The 19244-nt window shown below is 46.0% G+C and overlaps 1 pseudogene; it reads left to right on the forward strand.

The window, feature by feature from the left end:
• Positions 1-7805: 7805 nt before the first annotated feature.
• On the forward strand, positions 7806-8554 carry LOC147977871 (putative E3 ubiquitin-protein ligase SINA-like 6; annotated as a pseudogene).
• The last annotated feature ends 10690 nt before the right edge of the window (positions 8555-19244 follow it).

Genomic DNA, 19244 nt, shown 5'->3' on the forward strand with positions numbered 1-19244 from the left:
AACGGGTTCCTAACAAACTCAGGACTACTAGAGTGGTGGTCACGGAGGTGGACGACGCCAATTTTGAGCCAACGACGCCCGAGGAAGCGCGTCGATGCTACGGCAATCAAATAGGCTGCATCGTACGGACAACCGCCACCATCAACGATGAGAAACTACAGAAGATAGAAAATATGAGGAGCTCCCTCCTAAAGAAGTTTCACCAGATATTCTTGTTCCCGGGCCGGAATGAGAAGGATTATAAAGATCCAGATGAGGACCCGGCAATGAAGAAGATAAACAAACACGCCATGACCAAGTTTAGCGACGCGTTGGCCGTCTGGAAAAATCGAGTGAAAGCAAGGATCATCGACAAGAAGGAACCCTACTCCGAGATTGTAAAGGATATTCTGACAATAACGGAAGAGCAGTTTGAAATATTCAAGGAGGCTTGCGAGGCCGAAGATGCCAAAAAAAGTCTAAGTACATGAAGGGGCTTCAAGAGAGGAACATTGGGAGCCACCACCTCGGAAGCCGTGGTTACGACGGAAAGAGGTCTAAATGGGCCAAGGAGGACGCGGAAGCCGCGAGTCTGGGCATCCCAGACCCCTTGGCGGAGTTCACCGTCCCGCAGGAGCGTGACGTCCTCAGGTCCCGGCACCGTTGGGACCCAGTGAAAAAGGTTTACGAGACAACACCGGTCATTACGGAGTTCATGAGACTGCTGGTAATTTTAGTTTCTGATCAATTCGACTGCACACGTTAGTCATATTTCTAAACGATCGTTGTGCCTTTTGTAGAGAGAGCAGCACAGTATTGCGGCCGAAATCGACTCGCCGTCTGAGGCATTGGCGAGGCCCAAGTGGGACACTCCATTCAACCGGGCGTTGAACATATTGAAACAACAACCGGTGGATACTCGACCGTCGTATGGACGCGTGCACGGTGTCCGAGACGGCGCCACGTGGAAGAAGTACTACCGTGAGACCACGGAGGAGAGAAAGGAAAGACGGAGGTTAAATGAAGGAAACATCGACAAGAGGGTTGAGATTGCGGTTGAGAAGAAATCAACTGAGACAGTCGCAACAGTGGTAGCTGCCGCAAAACAGGTGGCTTTAGATATTTCTACTACCTTGGTTCTGGCCGTTTTCAATTGGACCAGGCAAAATCCAAAAAAAGATGCAGCGGACTTTCCCCTTGCTGATTTCTTGGCGGGGAGCAGCTCGACTAGCGTTGCACCAGCACCTGCAGCTGCACCTGCTCCCACACCGGCTCCCGCACCGGCTCCCGCATCGGACGTGCTAGGCGGTGCTTCGTCTTTGGCTGAGCTCGACGCCCTCACGGTATCTGTCACACCGGCCCCCTTCAATATAAATGTATAATCTCCCGTTTTCGTTGCCTTTCGGATGTCTCACGTCGCAGACTTTTCTTTGCAGGCCGACGAAACCCCGTTCACCATATTGTACACCATCGGTGACCAGAAGGTGGACGTGGGGAAGGCAACGATAATGGAGCCGAAGGAACCATTGTTCCACACCCGGCCGATCCCCCCGAACGTCTTCAAGGTTTCCGTGGCCAGTGTCAAACCGGGCCACGAGAATTTGCCTCCTCCAGTACTACTGGGGGATGATGACGAGACACCGCGGTGGCTTGGTGATTGTTGCAATGCTGGGTGGGTCCTGTTGTGGCCAAAGAGTCTGCTTTGTCTGGAGGCGACCGGGAGCACACCCACGAGCACGCAGCCTCAGCAAGGTATGAACATCAACACTCCACCTACCCAATTATCGTCGGGTGTCGGGTTGGGTGATAGCAGACGGGGTAAGGAGGAGGCTCCATTAGTCGCTGATGACGTCGCCATGGATGAGGATGAGGACGACGATGGCGCTGCTGAACAGTATGTCTATACTGGCGCCTCCTCAGGGTTTGAGCGTCATGAGTCGGTGCCTGAATTGCCGTCTCAACATATTATGGACGACCTTCCGGTAGTAAAGAAGTTTAGGAAGAGAGCGAGGAAAGGCAAAAAAGCCGTTTCTATGATCCAACCGCCTCAGCAGCCTCGTCTTCAGGACCGTATAGATATCCCCGGTGCGGATAAATGGCATATCCCCGTCAACCAATCCTACCTGCAACAACGCTACGGGCCAGATTCGGCGATCTAAAGAGACTTCATGACGATGCGCTGCGGGTAGAGAAAGACCTCATCACCTCGAAAGATCCAAGATACCCACTCTACGTGGTTAACGTTCCGCGGCAAATGTCGTACGTCGACAACTTCCCCGCGGATAAGTTCTTCCTCCGATTCGATTACATATTCAACATGTTTCACATGAAGAAGCTCGATTTTACGTTTGTCTGCCTTTATGCCTTGCACATGAACTACATCATCAGGGTTGAGCAGATATCTCATATCTGTGTCGCTGACCCGTACTACATGCACGAGGGCTTCTTGGGAGTCTGCGAAAATCACCGTGAATAGGCGAGGGATTACATCGTCAATTTCATGCTCGCCAATAAGGACAAGGAGGCGATTCTCGTGCCTTATCATCCCGTGTAAGTCATCCGCGCTGCTATCCTTCCTTCGATTTCAATCATTCATTTGCACGGTGGAGGCTAATTAATTTGAGGACTTATTTTGCGCAGCGGCGGGCGCGCCGTCCTCATCATCCTCTACCCCCGATTCTCCCACGCTCTTTACTTGGACTCGTCGAAGAACATTCACAAAAACGATTACACCCACATCAAGGATGTTCTCGACAGTGCTATGTTTTACTACCAAGCAAGGGGTGGAGAGGTCAGGGACAAGAAGAGAAGGGGCGGCAGGGTCGCCTTCGGCCATAAGACCGACTTCTGCTGCATCCAACAACCGAACGATTCTCTTAATGATGGATTCTATGTCCTACACCACATGCTGGAGTACAGACGGGATCACCAGAACCTTCGCATGTCACCTAGATCCGGCGATGCCCATATTCCGCAATGGGCAAAGGACATAGGAGATATCGAGGATCATCGACTTCGAGCTGAGTTCTATAACATCCAACGCGAACTTGCCCAAATCATCATGAAGGAGGTCGTCGGAAAAACAGGGATGTTCTACGGAGAAGGACAAATGTCGCGGGAAGACGTCCGAACATGGATAGCCTCTCAGCGTCTCGACCTGAAGCCTTTCACTAGGCTCGGGGACTATCTCCCTGACTTGGATGGATGGAACGACATGTTGGAGTGATTGTCGATATATGACAATGTGTCCGTTTAGTCCATACTTTCTGTATGACAAAACTTTGAGTTATGCACGGTGAAACTTTATTTGTGATGTAATTAAACCGTCCTCCTCCTCGACTAGCGAAAATCACTCTAGTTAGGGCATTTTGGGGTACGATGAACTTTGTTATTTATGCTTATGATATGTTGTTTTTATTTTTGCCAAGTCTGTCTCTTTCTGTTGCTCAACTATATATGTTGCATATCATCGACTCATGTGATGATGCAGGTGCATATATCATAGATGGCGAAGAAGTGCTATGCCAGGAGTATATATACGAAAAGTGGCCGGAGTGTCAGGCCCTTCCGGTTTCCGAGCGACAGGCAGTAGTTAGTTTAGAGGTTCACGCTAATGCGAAAGAGGGATACGAACTCATGTTCTCAAAGTGATAGCTCTTCTCGCATATATCATTGTTTAGATGGATGACGATGTATTTGCATATCATTCGAGACTTGTATCGCTATTTTCGAGATGATGACGAGAGACCACTTTGTGTTGGATGATGATTATGATGATGACATGATTTGATGAGACTAATTGTATGTATATGCTATGATTACATTTGTATGTGTATGATATGCTAAAGATTATTGTATAAAGCCTATTCAAATACAAAACAAATATGTAGGAAAAAAACTAATAAATAAACTAGTAGTAGCGAGGGGGGAAATTTAGCAGCAGCGCCGCATTGTCAGTAGCGCGTCCCAGCAAACAGCGCTGCAGATAATATCAGTAGCGCCATTTCCCAAAGAGCGCTATAGCTATTCATGTATAGCAGTAGCGTGGGACAACCGGCGCTACTGCTATACATTAGCTGTAGCGCCTTATTAGTAGCGCCGGTGCCCGCGCTACTGAGAGGCCCAAAACCCTCGCTGCTGGTAGGCTTTTCCCTAGTAGTGTCAAACTACAAAACCAAAACACTCTTAAACAATGCTACATAAATCCTAAATCAAATACTAGATTAACAACAAAGAATAAGAAAACTAATCAGGACCTATATGGTTGCAAATAAGACACACTAATGTTGTACAGGAATTACATAGGAGAAGCATGGCAATTACATAGTAAAATACCCCAAAATTACACTGTAATACTAAGCCATATTACACTGTAATATAGCTGAAAATTACAGTGACGACGCATGGGAATTACAATATAAGCATTACTACAAAAATGAGGCATTGGAATTACAATATGGGTACATTACACCGTAATATATCCAAAAAATACAGTGACTAAGCATTGGAATTACACAGTAAATCAGGGAAATATTACAGAGTGATGAAGAAGCATACATGAAAATCATGGGAGTTACACAAGAAACCTGAGGAAAATTACACTTTACTATAACTAAAAAATACAATGACTGGGCATGGGAATTACAGTACAACCATAATTACAAATTTGAAGCAAGGGAACTACAAAACGTAAATCTGGGAATATTACACATTAATATATCCAAAAATAGTTACTAAGCATGGGAATTACACAGTAAATCAAGGGAATAATACAGTGTGATGAAGAAGCCTACATGAAATTCATCAGAAGTACAGTGGAACTCTGAGATAAATACACTGTAATATAACTAAAAAATACAGTGACTGAGCATGGGAATTACACTGCAAATCAGGTGAATTACAGTGCAAAGAAGTAATACAGTGTAATTCTACAAAATACAAGCACTAAACATGGGAATTACACCACAAAATCAGATAAATATTATAGTGCAAAGAAGTAATACAGTGTAATTCTGCAAAATACATGCACTAAGCATGGGAATTACACCACAAAATCAGATAAATATTACCGGGTAAGCACACGGAAAATGCTGCCAAATACATGACTAAGAACACTTGAACCTAACCTTACACTCTAATACTGGAGGGATCTAAGACTGAAAACACAGGGAGCAATTGCAGGGCTAGAACACATGAGATTACATAATAGCACAATCAGGGACATCCACTGAAGAATCATACTCCCAAGGACGAGACACATTAAGCATTACAGAGACTCCCACTAGAGCAAAATCACCAACCCAAACACATGAAGCATTACACACGAATCATACTCCAACCAGAACAAAACCCAACAGAAACCCTAAATCTAGACCCCTACCAGCGACTACAGGAAACGAAACACATACCAGCGCCTACACCCAAGGGGATTCAGACATGAAAGAGCTAAAAACCTAAGCAGAGGAACCACATCAATTTCATAGAACTTACACAAACACATCGGGAGCCATGGGGAAAATCTACAAGAGCACATACACCAAACACGGGTAGGAACATACACAATCCATCAATCAAACACCAGAACATACATGGATCTCGAATCGAAACTAGCAGAAATGGAGGAGAAACCTAGATCACACGGGGGAGAGAGAGAGACGAGAACAACCAACCGGGGCAACCGAGGAACGAAGAGCAAGGGAGGAGAAATCAAGCTCAAAGGGAAGGGGATCTCAGAATCGACATGACTGACGGGAATCGCCTCCGCTCCTTCACCGCTCGAGCGCCTCTTCCCCTCTCTCGCTCTCTCCTCTCTGCCTTATCCAAACAGTACCGCCAAATGAAATGGGGAAAAGACACAGACAATTTCAAAAAGGAAAAAAAACAGCCAGTCGGACCGGGGCGGCCGTAACGGGCTGGAATAGAAACAAACCACACCCGACAAACAACAAACCAGCCCAAAACCCACACCTCCAAGCACGAATCTGCATGCAAAAACGGACAGACAGAGATTTGAATGTTGTCGAATTGAGAAACAGTCGACTGTAAAATAGCAAATCCGAAAAAAGTACTTGTAGAATATCAAGTTCGCCGATTTCTCGACGGAAGAAACTCGGCAAAGACTGACATGTGGGCCACACCTTGCAGCAGGTGATGGAGCCATGACGGCAGACTTTCTTTCCTGAGTTTCTTCTAACAGAAACTCGGTAGAACTTTTTAGTTTTTTATATTTTTAAATTAGAATTTCATCGGACCCATCTTTGTCGAGTTCCCGATAGAATGAACTCAGCGAAGTTATGCCCCTTGACTTGTGTTTAGTCCCACATCACTGCACGAGACACGCACCGACCAGCTTTAGTAGCCGTGTCTGCTGACGGTGATAAGCCTATCTCTTGTTGCATTAGGTTCATCAATTCGCTGCGTGGACGAAATAGCTTAACACAAGATTGCATTTAATTAACCAATGATTGTTCGTCGTGTGTCAACTTCGGCTCATTCATGTACATTGATAGCCTGATGAAAGAGATTTTTATTTTAAATAAATTGTTTAAACTTTTCATTTTTCTTCAGTTTTGTTGTTACCATATGTTTTTATTTTTCTAAACACGTCTTCTATGTAAAAAATGATCGTTTTTTCTATGTTTGTCGAGTTTCGGCTAAGTGAGGCTCGACACATGCATAGTTGGTTTAGTCCCACCTCACCACGCGAGGAGCGATGCGGCCTGTTAAATAGTTACGTCATGCAAATGCGGCAAGTTTGAGTCATCATTGCATCCTTTATGGAAGAAATGGCTGTCATTATGAATCTACTCTGCTTATATGTAGAGAAGATTCATAGTCATAGATTGTATCCCTCACAAAGTGAGCATTGATGATACTCGGCTCTTTTTTGAATCATGTCATCTCAAGCCCCGTCAGTCCATACTGCCCGTCTGGATTGCTTTTTTTTACCGGGCCATCCGATTGGTGGTTTGAGTAGGGTTTGCGGCGCCCACTGATACCTCAAACTGCATGCAGCGTGCATATCAACACTTAGCTCACGGCTAGCATATCAGCTTCGTACATACGAAACCTGGCGAAGAAAGTTGTATCCGGCTAGTCTGTGGCTGATGAGAATAGCAAAAGCTCGCCGCAGCCGGTGGACTTCATAAATGCAATTATTCTAGCTAAGGACGAGGTGCTAGTTAAATATGGTCAAGAGGGTGGAAGAGTAGGAGAGAAGCAGCTGAAGCCACCGTGCATCACCTGAATACATTGAACTTCACTTGACCCAATTCCAGCTGACCAGAGTCAAGGGGTACATGTTTTGGCCTTAGATTTTTGCAGATGTTATTATTTTATTCTATAATCTTGGTCAAACTTTCAAGTGGTTGACTTGCATGGAAATCAATATACCTTATATTCTCGAAAGGAGGGAGTACTTGCCAAGAAACAGTTTCTTTTGACAGCATGGAATGGAGTAGCTATGGCCTATGAATGGTCACTTTTTTTGTGTGTGTGTCCACAGACTTACACTAGCCACAATGAGGAGTAACATACACTAGTAACATACACATATCCCTAGACTATATTACTATCTTTTTAATGGGTAGTAACATAAGTGTAGTGTAATGCAAAATTTTATTTATTAGGTTATAGACTTATATTGTATTCGGACATGTGATGTTACAGTAACTAGCTAAGGTACTCAAACCACCTCTTTCCTCATTAACTCATTACCACATAAACAAATTTGCTGAGTTGGATTCGATGTTACTGTTGAAGTTACTTCCACTGTGGGTAGTCTTAGGACACCGGTAGTTTGATCAAGACTGAAACTGTCAGCAACAATGTACACTGTTTTCTAGTCCACGCTTGATCCCTAGGTAGGGTATGGATCAGGGGTGGATGATATACCTCTCTAATAGCATTATGTTCGCATAATTTTTGTGCGTGGTTAATCCTTCCTGTTAAAAGTTATTCTAACACGAGGACCTGGTTAATCCTTCCTGTTTGTTCCACAGTGTTCTGTGGGGCATTTCATATGCTCGTGTTGCCGTCCCAAGCTCATGCACAACAATTGTCACTTATGCTCTGCCGAAACTACCTTGCGCTGTTTAGGGATGGAACGTCTCATGGAATCAGTCATGGTCCCTTCTCCAATGCAAAACGTGGATGCGCAGAGAAGCTCACCTACTACCAGAAGGAAGGGCACGAGAAGGAATGCCCGAACGCCCCATGCTTCTGCCCGGAGTTGAACTGCGGCTTTGCGGGGCCAACGGCCGCCCTTCTTGACCATTTCACCTCCATGCACAAGCGGCCGCCTACGACCATCAGATACTCCAGGAAGCTTGAGTTCCACGTACAACCAGGCTTGCACGTTCTCTGTACCAAAGACAAGCAGATTTTGTTGCTCAATGTTGTAGTAGACCCATTTGGGCATGGCATCTCTGTCGTCTGTGTCCAACCTGATGGTGTCCGACCTAAAGCTGCAAATTCCAAGTTCAAATGTCAAATGTCCTACCACTGCTCAATGACGGCAGAAAGGACAGCCCAGTTCTCGATTGTGTTAGATCTCCCTCAACACACACCAGGTTGACAGAGATCTAGGGGGTGTTATTGAAAATCATGTACCGCATCCTACATGCACTATATATCCTCCTCTCGTTCGTTCTCAATCCATCCATCGGAATCAAAGCAAGTCAGATTCAAGTCAAAGCCCAACATGTACGTACGTACCTCAATGCATGGACAGGCTCCACAAGGTGGACTGGTCACTGGAGAGAGCCGGGTCGCTTGTCTGCTGCCGCTGCCGCTGCCGCCGTTCCTCCCGGCCCGCCGCAGCTCACGAGTGGACCAGAGACGGCACATCGCCTGCATCCTGCGGCATGGACGACTTACAGCATCTCCAGCCGTGCCCCCAAGACGCCCCCAGGCCGGTTTTTTTTACCAGTCGCGCCCCCAAGACGTTGAAATCCGTCGGATCGGCCTGTTTTCTGACTCGGCGCGCCCAGGCCGAACCCGGCGCATTGGGGGCGCTTGGGGGCGCCGGCGGAAGGGAAAATCGCCCGGGTCCCCACTGTCAGGCGAAAAGTCACACTGATTCGCCCTGTTTTCCCCTCTCCTTTCCCGACACCTTGCCGATCCCCGCGTCGCGAGCCACCTCTCCGCCGCCGCCGCCGCTATCTCGCCATTCCTCGCCGTGAAACAAAGAAAGACCCCCCCGACGCCCTCTACCCCCACTTTCCCCGAGTTTCCCTCGCCGCTCCGGCACCCGCCGACGAGTCTGCGCACGACGCCCGCTACGTGCTCGGTGCTTTGCCTGCCCCGGCCGCGATGGACTCCAACGACGAGGAGGTGCTCGCGGCGTTGCTCGAGGAGGAAGCCGCTGCCGCCGCCCAGGACGAAGAACACCTCATGGTCCTCGCCGCCCTGGCCGGCTTGCTTGCCGGCGATGCAAACCCGAGCCGAGGCGGCTCGGCGCCGGGGCGACGGGGCAACGCCTAGCTGGACGTGCAATGAAATATGAGTGTTTTTATTATTTGTGATGATTTTATTTGAATGAGCGCCGAAACACGTTGAGCGTGGGCCGTTTTGCGCCGGAAATTGGGCCAATCCAGCACCGAAAATGGGCTGAAAGCGCCGATACTGGGCAGATATCGGCGCCTGGGGGCGACCTGGGGGAGGGGGGTGGGGCGGCAGCTGGGAACGCACTAGCACCCAAGCCTAAAATAGCGTCGGCTCGCCCGAAGCAGCGGTTTTCAGCGCGTCTTGGGGCGCAACGGCTGGAGATGCTCTTAGGACTTGGGGCTCCTCATCCACCAAGGCTACATACTGCTTCCTCGCTGCCAGAAATGCGTCTCTTTTTGCCACCAATTACATCACTGTTAGTTTTTTTTACATTTTTGTGCTGGTTATCTTGCTTGTTAGGTACAGATTGCACTCACAGTTATACATTTTTGCACATGCACAATCATGATAATCTAGACTTGGCATCATGCAAGTTTTTTCTTTTCGGAAATTTCCTTTCTCTGCGATGTGTTTTCCCAGAAAGTACGGTCAGAAAACCACTGACACTATGATCACTAGTAGAAAACAAGGCTTTGATCCATGCTGGGTCAGCCCATTAGTCCCGGTTCATTCCAGAACCGGGACCAAAGGGGGCATTGTACCCGGTTCGTGAGCCCAGTGGGCCGGCCGGGCCACGTGGGCCATTGGTCCCGGTTCATCTGGACTTTTTGGTCCCGGTTGGTGGGACGAACCGGGACCAATGGGCCTCGCTCCTGTCCCACCACCATTGGTCCCGGTTGGTGGCTTGAACCGGGACCAATGGCTCCCCTTTGGTCCCGGTTCATGCCACCAACCGGGACCAATGAGGTGCCTATATATACCCCCTCGCGTAAGAGCAGAGCACACTGCTCTGTTTTTCTGGCCGAGGGGAGAGAGCTTGGTGGTGCTCTAGCTCACCTCCTATGCACACAAGGTGTTCGATGGAATGCCCAAGCCACACTACTTAAGCTTTCTCCTCTCCAAGCTCGACCTCCAAACTCCATTTTCCTCAATATTTGTCTAGATTTAGCGGTCCGTCATGCCCCGTCCCCGTCTTCACCGCCGTCGATCACCCGCGCCGAGCTCATCGCCGGCACCACCGTGGTGAGCCTCTTGTTCTTATCTTCTTTCTGAAATGAAAAATATTCTTACTTGTATGTTTACATAGATACTTGTATTATTTTCTTACTTTTATTATTGCATCTTATATAGTGTGATGCTTTTGGTATCCGCCCCCGTCGGCCCTCGTCCTGTCTATGATTCGGATGTGGTATATATATTATCTTTATAACTATTGGTTCATTTATTGTTTATGAAAATTATGCCGACCAACGTGACATAGATTTTATTTATGTAGGATGTATGTGAATCGGAAATGCCAACCGACCCTATTGTCGAGAGGTTAAATTTAGTTGAAGAAGAAAACAATTTGTTGAAGGAAAAAATAAAAAAATTGAGGAGGAGAAGATGATATTGGAGTTGCATGTTGCGGATGTCATCGATGATCACAAGATCAAGATGGATGCAATGCGCTTGAAGATTAGAAAGATTAGAAAATATGACATTCATACCGAGGCTTGGTATCATTATGCCGTTGGATCAATTGTTACCTTGGTTGCGATTATGATCGCATTTGTTTTCGCATTGAAATGTTTTACATAGTTTCAATGTATGTTTTAATTAATTAGATGCTCTGGAGAGCTATATGTTGTTAGATGAGAACTATGTATGCACTTTGGTTTTAATGTGATGATGAACTTCTATTAATTTGGACACTTAATTATATATAATGCACGCAGATGAACCGGCAATGGATGTACGGTGACAGACACACCTCCGAAGGGTGTGCATGAGTTTCTCGATGCGGCTGAGGCAAACAAGCAGAATGGTTTTATGTGTTGTCCATGCACTGAATGTGGGAATACGAGGTCTTACTCTAACCGGAAAATCCTTCACTCCCACCTGCTTTACAAGGGTTTCATGCCACACTATAATGTTTGGACAAGGCACGGAGAAATAGGGGTTATGATGGAAGACGGCGAAGAAGAAGAGTACGATGACAACTATGTGCCCCCTGAATACGGTGATGCTACAACGGGGGAGCTGGTGAAGATCAAGAGGAACCAGACGATGTGCCCAATGATGCTGCAACGGGTGAAGCTGCTGAAGATCAAGAGAAACCAGACGATGTGCCCGATGATGATGATCTCCGCTGGGTCATTGTCGATGCAAGGATGCAATGCGAAAGTCAAAAGGAGAAGCTGAAGTTCGATCGCATGTTAGAGGATCACAAAAAAGGGTTGTACCCCAATTGCGAAGATGGCAACACAAAGCTCGGTACCGTACTGGAATTGTTGTAGTGGAAGGCAGAGAATGCTGTGGCTGACAAAGGATTTGAGAAGCTGCTGAAAATATTGAAGAAGAAGCTTACAAAGGATAACGAATTGCCCGACAGTACATACGCAACAAAGAAGGTCGTATGCCCTCTAGGATTGGAGGTGGAGAAGATACATGCATGCCCTAATGACTGCATCCTCTACCACGGTGCATACAAGGATCTGAACACATGCCCGATATGCGGTGCATTGCGGTATAAGATCAGACGAGATGACCCTGGTCATGTTGACGGCGAGCCCCCCAGGAAGAGGGTTCCTGCGAAGGTGATGTGGTATGCTCCTATAATACCACGGTTGAAATGTCTGTTCAGAAACGAAGAGCATGCCAAGTTGATGCGATGGCAAAGTGAGAATCGAAAGAAAGATGGGAAGTTGAGAGCACCCGCTGACGGGTCGCAGTGGAGAAAAATTGAGAGAAAGTACTGGGATGAGTTTGCAAAGGACCCAAGGAATGTATGGTTTGCTTTAAGCGCGGATGACATTAATCCTTTCGGGGAGCAGAGCAGCAATCACAGCACCTGGCCGGTGACTCTATGTATGTATAACCTTCCTCCTTGGATGTGCATGAAGCGGAAGTTCATTATGATGACAGTTCTCATCCAAGGCCCTAAGCAACTCGGCAACGACATGATGTGTACCTAAGGCCATTAGTTGAAGAACTTTTACAGCTGTGGAATGGAAACGGTGCACGTACGTGGGTTGAGCAGAGACAGGAGGAATTTAAGCTAAAGGCGTTGCTTTTCGTGACCATCAACGATTGGCCCGCTCTCAGTAACCTTTCAGGACAGACAAACAAAGGATACCACGCATGCACGCACTGTTTAGATGACACTGAAAGTATATACCTGGACAAATGCAGGAAGAATGTGTACCTGGGCCATCATCGATTTCTTCCGACCAACCATCAATGTCGAAAGAAAGGCAAGCATTTCAAAGGCGAGGCAGATCACCGGAAGAACCCCGCCATGCGTACCGGTGATCACGTACTTGCTATGGTCAATGATTTACACGTAATCTTTGGAAAGGGTCCCGGCGGACTAGCTGTTCCGAATGACGCTGAGGGACACGCACCCATGTGGAAGAAGAAATCTATATTTTGGGACCTACCCTACTGGAAAGACCTAGAGGTCCGCTCTTCAATCGACGTGATGCACGTGACGAAGAACCTTTGCGTGAACCTGCTAGGCTTCTTGGGCATGTATGGGAAGACAAAAGATACACCTGAGGCACGGGAGGACCTGCAATGTTTGCACGAAAAAGACGGCATGCCTCCGAAGCAGTATAAAGGTCCTGCCAGCTACGCTCTTACGAAAGAAGAGAAAGAAATCTTCTTTGAATGCCTGCTCAGTATGAAGGTCGCGACTGGCTTCTCGTCGAATATAAAGGGAATAATAAATATGCCAGAGAAAAAGTTTCAGAACCTAAAGTCTCATGACTGCCACGTGATTATGACGCAATTGCTTCCGGTTGCATTGAGGGGGCTTCTACCGGAAAACGTCCGATTAGCCATTGTGAAGCTATGTGCATTCCTCAATGCAATCTCTCAGAAGGTGATCGATCCAGAAATCGTACCAAGGCTAAGGAGTGATGTGGCACAATGTCTTGTCAGTTTCGAGCTGGTGTTCCCACCATCCTTCTTCAATATCATGACACACGTCCTAGTTCATCTAGTCGACGAGATTGTCATCCTGGGGCCCGTATTTCTACACAATATGTTCCCCTTTGAGAGGTTCATGAGAGTCCTAAAGAAATATGTCCGTAACCGCGCTAGGCCAGAAGGAAGCATCTCCATGGGCCATCAAACAGAGGATGTTATCGGGTTTTGTGTTGACTTCATTCCTGGCCTTAAGAAGATAGGTCTCCCTAAATCGCGGTATGAGGGGAGACTGACTGGAAAAGGCACTCTTGGAAGTGACTCAATAATATGCAGGGACGGATATTCTTGGTCTCAAGCACACTACACAGTTCTACAGAACTCCACCTTGGTGACCCTGTATGTCGATGAACACAAGAACAGTCTGCGCTCCAAACATCCGGAGCGGTGCGACGACTGGATTACATGTGAACACATCAGGACTTTCAGCAGTTGGTTGGAAACACGTCTCAGAGGTGACAACACTGTTTGTGATGAGTTGTACGTGTTGTCCAGGGGACCATCTTTGACTGTATTGACTTACAAAGGATACGAGATAAATGGGAATGCATTTTACACGATCGCCCAAGATCAAAAGAGCACCAACCAAAACAGCGGTGTCCGCTTTGATGCAGCAACCGAGAGCGGAAAGGACATATATTATGGTTACATAGTGGATATGTGGGAACTTGACTACGAACATGATTTTAAGGTCCCTTTGTTTAAGTGCAAATGGGTCAATCTGTCAGGCGGCGGGGTACAGGTAGACCCACAGTACGGAATAACAACAGTGGATCTGAAAAATCTTGGGTACACTGACGAACCGTTCGTCCTAGCCAATGATGTGGCACAGGTTATCTATGTGAAGGACATGTCTACCAAACCGAGAAAAAGAAAAGATAAGGAAGCGAATACATCATACGATGAGCCAAAGCGCCACATAGTTCTTTCAGGAAAAAGGGACATCCTGGGAGTGGACGGCAAGACAGACATGTCTGAAGATTATGAAAAGTTTCATGAAATTCCTCCCTTCAATGTCAAGGCTGACCCAAGCATCCTGATAAACGATGAAGATTATCCATGGTTACGGCGAAATAAGCAAATGACACAAGCGAAGAAAAAGTGAAGACTTTCTCCCGCAACTATTATGATGATACCATGCCAACTTTGTAACACACGAGTATGCTATGCCAACTTTTTCAAAGTTCATTTGAAAACTATGAATTTAGGTCGAATTTTCTCTATAGATGCATCTATGTTCATTTTTTTTAGTAAAGTTAATCACAAACTTGTGATTCACACAAATTTCAAAGAATTCAAATTTGAAAACTAATGGCACTAACAGAAATTTTATAATTTTTCTAAAACTAATGGCATTAACAAGAAATTTATAATTTTGCTGACCTAAAAGTAAAATCCCGCAGTCATCAAGCTAGCCCATATAACTGTTCGCAGTAGGTTTCCATAACTGTTCGCAGTAGGTTTCCAGGGTTTGTCTTCCTGTTTCGCTCGCTGCCACCGCTCTGTCTTCTTCTCAACGCCGCCGCTCTCTCTTCCACTGCCATGAAACGGCATCCACTAATACACATGAAACAACAGCATTCATTTCCCTTCAATACCCCGCCCCCCATTACCTTGCAAATGCAACCAATCACAGTCTTTAAAGGGACGTCATCGACCACAGAAGACTGCTCGGGTCCTCCTACCCTCCGAGCCAGCCTCCGGTCGTCAACTCTGGTAGGTGGATGCTACCTATTGTCAGCCACAGTCAGCCTTTCCTTTCCCCGAGCTCATGGTTTATGAATTTGCTATCTGGCGCTTCGGATCCAAAGGTGTTTTGCTCATCGAATAAAAAGATCACACAACCTTTCTCCGTTCCCATATGATTTCCTGATAGGTATGTGTTTTCGTGTATGATTGAGTATATTCGTTTCTAACAACATGTTGGGGAATAGAGAGCTAGACTTTCATTAACAATTCAGTTTCTTGCTTTCTGTCAATGCTAGAGTTTAATAACAACTAAAATATAACATACGCAGTTTGTCCGAGATGGGGAAGAGAGAACATTAGATATGCATGCGTGATGAACTGACCGAAAAGAGGCCACAAGGGTAAGGTTATCATTTTTTGCATGCTATTGAAAGTATAACAGAACTCCATTTGGAATTTCCTCAAGTTGGGCAACTTATATTACGACTTCAACTTTATTCTGTAGAAAACTGATACAGTGTGCTATGTTGAGAAGTATTTTTCTTCAATGCATGCTATTGAAGAGACTATCTAGGGTATATTCCAATTGCTACCCAATGTAGTACATGCTTCTTACACAATTTTTTTTACTGATGCTGTTGATCTTCCTCCTTTTGGGGTCCATCTGTATGTGTGTGCTAGCTGGTATATAAGATTTTGCAGGTCACCAGTTCATCACACCCAATATGATCTAACACCACTAATGAAAAGTTATGTGTTGCTCCCGTGAGTTCCGTTCATGCTACTAATGACCTATCATAGGGGTCATGGCCAATCATTGTGTCGGAGTTCTTGCCTCCCAGGTCTTCAATTTTGATTCGAGCGGATACTTGAGCAGCTAACCTTCCATTATACATCTTTCCTGAAGCACTTCGACAGGAAGGCGCTAGAAAATTTCATTTGTTTTTTTCTGGAAATATCTTACTAATAGTTTTGTGTTTTTGTTTCATTCAGCTACAGTGAAGAGATTTAATATTAAAATTGTTGTCCATCAATGAATTTTCTAAGTTGCAACTATATGTTAGCAAGTAATTATATGTAAAAGACAAGTTTTTTTCCATCATTACTCCTATGTAGATTATATAGTACGGTTTCTTGGCTTTGATGGTCTTATGGCCTGCTACCTTCTTTTTAAAGTTGCATATACTAAACAAGAGGACTAACTTCTGTGTACATAAACATGCTATAAGATCAATTGTCATATATCAAACAATGTGCCATATGTATAATGAGATGGCCTTTCTCTCCCCACTACAATGCGTGAAAAATGTCAAGATCTAATGATTTGTTGGTGAATTGGAAATATTTATAACAATATTTCTCGATTGTACATTACATTACTGCACTTAAGTGTGCATTTAGTTAATCATTTTTCACATTCAGAAGTTTCAGTCATCTCCAAACTTTTCACTCCGTTTTATGGTATGATATATTTGAACATCCAACTATCGTATAATTAATCTAACATGTCACCTCGGTACACAATTAATGTCATTCATGTATAGCTATCCATCTTCCGCCACAATGCGTGGGGTACATCGAATACGCCAACAACAGTTCCAGTCAAATCATTAATCCAATCAAGAAACGTAAATACCCCTTGATGATTTTTAATATTTATCATTGCATCAACCTTCCTCTATAGAATCCCGCGGCAACGCGCGGGGTATCACCTAGTATTTTTAGTGTATGGCACCGCGCGCTTCCGATAGCACAGATACTTGACACAAGTCAATTCTACAATAGGCTGTCTAAACTTATGCCCTATACAGATACTTGACACAATTGAGTGGCTAAACTTGAGTGGCCGGTAGTACAAATACTTAACACAAGTCAATTCTACAGGAGCAGAAAAACTTTATGCCCTGTTGCTTTTGACATACTAAATACTTCTACTTTCTCATGGGCATGTAAATCAAGTTATTAAGCTGGTTAAACATGCAAAGGTTGTGCCACAATTATACTATACCTGGTACACATGCTTAGCCTAAACGTTGTGACCCGGCAAAGCTGCAGGTCTAGAGGATGAATGAAGGAGGAGGAGGTTTTAGTGTGTGAGGAGAGGTAAGAGGAGATGATAAGGGTTTGCGGGGCTCCATGAACTCCGCTCCACCTAGAGCACCTTCGAGGAAACTTCCTTGCACCCATTTTTCGTCGTAATACCTCAGCCAATCCGAGCACATCACCTGACCTAATTAGGACGTGACCTTTGGCCGTCTTAATATCTTGCTGGATGAGTAGGTACTACTACTAATGAAGTCTCCACTCCGGCCGGCCGGTCTCTTGTCCGGTTTCTAAAGAAAAGACGATCTATTTCTTCAGTTCCACTCATTGGGATTTGATTGCGTTATGCTGGTTTAACTATCCCTTAAATTGTTTTTTAAGAAACTATCAATTAATAAGTTAACCCAATGACAAATTATAAATGCGGTTGATATCCATCCGGCAACTTTGAAAGTGAGACATCTTTTAATTATAAGTTATGGAGTTGTCATACAAACGATTAGGACATGTACAAATTAAGCAGGTGCATATATATACATCGGTGCTTCATAAAAAAAAGGGGTCTTATTTAGTCCACCGCTTGGCGGGATGCTTAAGAGCAACTCTAGCAGACCCCGCAAAAGACGCAAAATTATAAAATTCCGGCGAGTATGCGGGCTTGGCCCAATTTTCCGGCCAAAACAGAGCCCGCATACTCGCCCGGCCCGTACAAAAAATTTCCGCGGCCCGCAAACCGCACGCCCCGACCACTATATCTACGGTTTATTAACCTTTTCTGACCGAGAAAACTTCGGAAAAAGCAAAATTTGTCGAAAACCAAAACAACTTGACATCGATGCCATGAATTTGTCATACAAGACCATGAAAAAAAGTTAGCGCCATTTCAAGGATGGACGGCGCCTCCATGGAGGATACGATGCGCTGGACAATGCCACCGCCCAATCCAGACGAAATTTTGGACTTTTGTCCGGGATGGGTTTGGAGGTGGATAGGAGGGACCTCGGCTTCGCCTCCAGGGAGGGTAACGTCGCCGATGTCGGGCCGAACTAGCCGGCCAAAGTTTCCTTCGGTCCCCATCCTATACCACCCAAGTCCTACTTATAGTATCTTTCCTCCAGCCTATCGAAATTCGTGTTTTTATTAACCAGCAGCACATGCACTTTGTTATCTATCTGCTCCGGATCCGGGAGCGAGTCGTGAACCGAAACGTGCAGATCTGAAAGTGCCATGGGGCTCAACCCACCAAGAAGGAGGATCGAGAAGAACAACCACCGTAGATATCTAGGCACCAGATCCAACTATCCGACATGGCCAGCGACGAACACCAACACCCCGCACCGGCTGACGGCGTCCAAGCGCCGGATCCAGAGGGATCCAACCTGAACCGGGCGGTGCCCGCGACCACCCGGTCTTGCCCACCACGCAGCCACAACCTCGCCATGAGAACACATCCAAGCCGCTGTTAAGCTTTTTAATCTTGATTATGTATCTGCGTATTTGTTTTGAGTCCTACTTGTAACTTAGATGTCTAGGGAGTAGCGAGTCCGGCGAAGCTTCAACAAAGATGTGTGGAGAAGGCGAGATGCCAGACCGCCGTGAGAAGCGGGAAGATGTGATGAAGCTGGAGCGTGACCGGCTGCACGATGAGGAGGAGCTGGGTGATCCGGCAAGGTAGTTAAGCTGCGTGTGTTGGCTGGGTCATGTGTTAGTGGCTAGGATTTGTGCATGCACTAGTTAGTTAGTTAGTGGCTGCATGCATGAGTTGCATGGCCAGGTTGCGTGGGCGTTGAGAAAGGATGACGTGCATGTAGCCAGTAGGTTAGTGCGTGGAGGCCGAGTCTTGTGCATCGTGGAGAGATTCCAGGGATGCATGGTCTTATCTTGTACTGCCTACTTAAGTTAAGAAAATGAATGAGAAGAAAGAGGCTGTGAGGGCTGGGAAAAATACACAATGTAGT

Source organism: Triticum urartu, chromosome 3A (genome assembly GCF_056163025.1).
Source record: "Triticum urartu cultivar PI428250 chromosome 3A, HENAU_Tu73, whole genome shotgun sequence".
NCBI lineage: Eukaryota > Viridiplantae > Streptophyta > Magnoliopsida > Poales > Poaceae > Triticum > Triticum urartu.